Raw genomic sequence first — 5,232 nt, forward strand, 5'->3', positions numbered from 1 at the left:
GTGACAATCCAGCAGATATGTTAACTAAAGTGTTAAGTAGAAATAAGTTTGAAAAATGCTTAAGCATGGTGGGTTTTAGTCATGTTTGATTTCATAGGAGTGATTGTATAAACTGCATTGAAGTGTCAAGGTGGAGAAATGTTATAGTTGACTCTTCATTCAGTTTATTTTCTTATGTGTATAACTGTGCATAACTGTTCAACAGTTATTTGTTGGTTATTTTCTTTTGTTATATTTTCTGTAATGTAGAAGATGTATTAGGTTGTTGTTGTGATCAGAATTATATACCGTATTCTGCTTTCCTTTATTCTCTCTGCTTTGTATATCTTCTTTATGCTTGATTGAACCAACATATTACCAGATCTTTCTTCTATAATCCAGCATGCTTGAAAAGTAAAATAAAATATGTTGAGAGATTCGAAAACACAGTTTCCTTACATGTGTGTCGTATTGATGATCATTATCTAATGTTATTTCCTGTTATATCCACAAAGAAAGGCGAAATAATACTATTGGTTCATATCTTTTAGCAAAGTCAATTTGGTCTTTTACGTTTAAATTTTTATTTTTTTTAGGAATATGGTTTATTTCTTTCTTTGATTTTTCTTTGTTTTAGAAGTCATTATTTGTTGTTGAAGAGAAGTTGAGTGTGGTGGGAAACGCAAAAGATAACCATATTAAGCCACTTTAGAAAACTAAATGACAAAATTGGATTCCTCTTTTGAAATATAAGAAACCAAACTAAATGAAATAAGAAAGATAAAGGACCAATTGAATAATTTCCGTGTGTGTATATCAAACTACACCAGTCCATTTATTCATAAAGGTTGAATTATAATTTTGTTAAAGTTTAAAAAAAATAATCTAATGATTAATTTTTAAGTATATTTTGAATAATATACATTATGTGAACTTTTATTTATATAAGTAATGCATAAAATAATTTTACATTATTATATATATAAAGTATAAAGTAATGCACGTAGACAATTATGAGATAAAAGAAGGTTTAGCCTGAAAGTATTGCTTCTACATCATACTTCCAATATCAAAGTTCATAACGAGATTGGTATCTTTTTAAGTACACAAGAAATCAACAAATAAAGATATTATATATACAAATTTTAATTTTTAACATAGACACGTTTTTTTAAAATGTTAAACTAATACTTTAAAAAAATAATTTTTTTAAGTGGTTGGCTTAAGGCATTTTATAATTTATTGGGTTAATCCGTCACACCAACTCTATCTATTTTTGACAGCTCTTTAACATTATAAAATAACCCATTTACTAATAAAAAATAATAAACAAATTAATAAAGAAAATTAAAAGGATCATGAAATGGACAATTAGAATCAAGGGGTTGATCCCTACACCTCTCCATTTGCTCTCTCTCCACCTCCCCTTTTCCATTTTACCCTTCTTTATTCTTTTTTTTCCTATTTTATCCTTTTCTAAAAGTTTATTTTTAGAATTAAAATTTTAAAATTTTTATCACCAATCGCACACAATCTATTTATTCTATTTTTACTTTTTACTTTATGCTCTCATCCTTATTATTTTGTCGTAGTTGTGATGCGAGAATCTGGTGAGTGAAAGATTACTAAAAGAAATTGTTATAAGAATGACAAAATTTTGTGTTACTTGAAGGTGGTAATAGACGCATTAACAAAAGTACGTGAATAAGCGACGATATACGTAATGACAAAATTTTGTGTTACTTGAAGGTGGTAATAGATGCATTAACAAAAGTACGTGAATAAGCGATGATATACGTAATCCTAAATTAACTTAGAAAACTTTTATACGGATATGAGCCCGTTGACATCGTCAACGAGGTGAAATGGAGCATTGGCGGATCCTCATATCCGTTTATTAATTCCTGAATGTTCCTCGATCACTTCCCTCTTCTCCTCTGGTTTTAATTCTTCAGGTGATGTCTATGTTGACACGGAACCATCCAACACCTCTCATCCACTCACACCCTTCACTTTCTCCTTCGACAGAAAGCTATACTTTGCCATAACCCTGTCCAATTCCTTCAGCACCTTCTCTTGCCCCTTTGCCGCCACCGTCAACCCATAATTCAGTACCTCAAATCTGTTCTCCGCCTGTTTCTGCGGAACTTGCAGCGTGAAGAAGTAATGCGTCTGGTCCAGCTTCACCACCGCCAAGTCCTTGGGCAACGACCATTGAACCTCGTCTCTAACGCGAGCGAGAACAACCACCACTTTATCCCCTTCTCCGAGGCTGGATATGGTGAGATCCCCTGAAGCGAGGTGCACGCTTGAATCCTTTCCTGTGACATGCAGAATCGCACTCGGAACCGTGACGAGAACGTTGTCGTGTTTGGCTCTTCCGCAATGAGATTCTCTGTTTCTACTGTAGGATAAATGGAAGAAGAAGATGACTATCAACGATGGGAAAAGGGAGAAGCAGGATTTGTCAAATCGACTTATGGGTAGAATGAATTTTGTTGAAACATGTCTTGTAAGTGAAGAAGTACTATGGAGGATTGATGAGTCGATATTTTCTCGACTTCACTTAGTTTATTGTGCTAGAATTAATCAGGGGATTGTGCTTAATTGTCCGATATTTTCCCGTTTTTCCTAATTATGCTTAATTTGACCGGAAATTCTAATTTTAGTTAATTTGAATTATCTGGGACTAATTATTTGCATTATTAATTGTAGGGAAATTATTGGATAATATTTTGACTTAAAAAGAAATGCCACATCAATTTTATTTTGAACTAAAATGTTGAGGAGGTGTGGATATGATTTTCTGGACAGCACATGAAGAGAGTGGAGAGTCACGTCCAAATTGATTAGGAAGCAACCTGCAATTTATAAATTGAGCAGTTCACGGTTTGGAAAATTAAAGACCACGGTGCAATGGTAGCAAGGGCGAACACTTCATTTTTGAGCTGAGAAGAAAAGCTAGATGGGCTGCTGAAGGTCCAGCCTTCACGGCCTGGTCCAAATCTAGAAAGGCAGCGTCTCATAGAAGCAGCAGCTGCCACGTCCCTGCAATTAGGAGAGGTGTGTGCTTGGAATGAATGGAGGTGCATACATCAGCGTTCTAGCAGCTTGGGAATTCCTTCTCCTCACGGACAACCCAATGTTTTCCTTCATCCAGCAGCTTGCAGTCCAGCAGGAGGTGTATACGGAAGCTCCATGCACACGAACCAGCAACAATCAGCATCACGGTCCTGGTCCAGAATTGGAGACGTCCATCATTTAAAGTTGAAGCTGCAGCACGTGAAGCAGCAACATGGTATCACTCTTGGCTGGAACAGCTTAGGAGGTCCACCATGGCCCAGACTTCTACACCCAGCAACCCCACGGTCCAGACTTGGCAGCAGCAGCAGCTGCCACATCTTTTGGATGGCCCATGTGCACACTACAAGCTGCCACCGAGAGGGCAACACGGCTTTGGAGAATGATGGACATCCAGCAAATAAAACCCAACAGCTTGCACACCTCCACGCATAAAATATAGCACGTTCAGCAACTCTCCACGGTTTTATTCCACATCTCCACGGCCCAAGCAAAGTGCTGTAGAAGAAAAGAAACCCAGCAGCTTCACGGTCACGTTCCAGTCCAGCACGGATGGAGAGTAGCTTGGTCCAGCCATCATGTTGGTTCAGCACGTGAAGGGTGCATAAAGCAAGCTTCACACTGCAGCAGCCCATGTTAGCGTTGGCAGCAAAGGGAGCAACAACCATATCTTCATACGGTCCAGTAGAATCACGTCCAAGAGGTGCAAACAGTGCTGCTGGAAGCATGTTACGGGCTAGAATCTCAGCAGCTGGTCCAGTTTTGAACAGCAGCCCATGTTAATCCACGCTGGCAGTAGGGCACTGTGGTCTCGGGATTGGCTCCATATATTCCGAGGACAGTAGCCGTCAGGGGGATTCCACGGAGAGACGCAAAGGAGGATAGCTTGAACCCTTTTCTTTTACAAAGTTTTTCTTGGAACCATGTTTATTTTATTGGATTTTGGATGAATGTGAGCTGCACGGTGCTAGAAGAAACAAGTGGTTGTCACGGTGGAATGGAAGAAGGTGNTGGTTCTTGGCTGGAGGATTCATTACGCTGGTGCAGCCGCTACACCAAGTTTTCTTTTTATTTTGGCTTTTGCTTTTAAACACTTGAAAGATAAGCTTTGAAATGTTGTTTTATGCTGTGGCATTTTGTCTAATGAATGGATGTATTTTCATTTTCTTTTCTTTACATGATGATTAAAGTAAGTAAGAAGCATATTGATTGAGGATGCACACAGCTGCTGTCACGGGATTTTATTTTATTTTTTTTTCTTTTTGATGGAAATTTTGGATGAACACGTTGCTACAATTGGATCATGATTCTATGATAATATTTGCTTTTTCTTTAATGAAGCGGTGCTCACACTTCCTTTATTGCCTTTTAAATATTTTATGATGCACTTGCAATTTAGTTATTATCAACGTTGTTTGTTTTATTCTAGCCGTTAGATTCCAAGTAATTGCATTAGTTGATTCATCTGTGAATCTCAATTGGTCACCCATTTGGTATTTTATTTCCGTTGCATTAAAATGGTTCATCAAGCATGTTATTTTTTAGTGATTTATCTTTTATCTTTATTTTTATTTTAATTCTAGTGTTCATTTTAATGATTTTTAATTATGTTTGGTGTGTTTAATTTTCATTTTAATTTCGTCATTTACAATTACGAACCTTTCACAACCCCCCCACCTTCGTGTTAGACCTAATTCTGAATCGCAGTTGGTCCTTGAGAGACGACCTAGGAGTCACTTCCTAGCTATACTGCATTTCTTATTATGCAATCAAATTTGATTGGGCGGCGACACCCACCAAATTTTGGCGCCGTTGCCGGGGACCAACGGTTCAGTTTTAGGTCTTTTGTTGTGTTAGTGTGTGTTGTGTCTTGTCTTGTGTTGTGAGTGTGATGTTCTGTTTTGTGTGTTTGTCATTGTGTGTTGCATTTAGGTAGCTTTAGTTGCATTTTTCTTTTCCCCTTCTTTCGCATGTCTACCTGTTTTGGCTATGTGGATACTGTTTCTTCTACCTGTGTCTCTGATAGTGCTTCTCACGCATATTCTGCTGATTTTTATGTTGAGAACAATATGACTCATCCTTCCCATCTTGAGAGTGCTCTTTGGGAGCCGGTTCCACTTGATGAGGTTGATGTTCATTGCGTTCTCACCTCTGGACTTACAGATTTGCTGC

Source organism: Vigna radiata, chromosome 8 (assembly GCF_000741045.1).
Source record: "Vigna radiata var. radiata cultivar VC1973A chromosome 8, Vradiata_ver6, whole genome shotgun sequence".
NCBI lineage: Eukaryota > Viridiplantae > Streptophyta > Magnoliopsida > Fabales > Fabaceae > Vigna > Vigna radiata.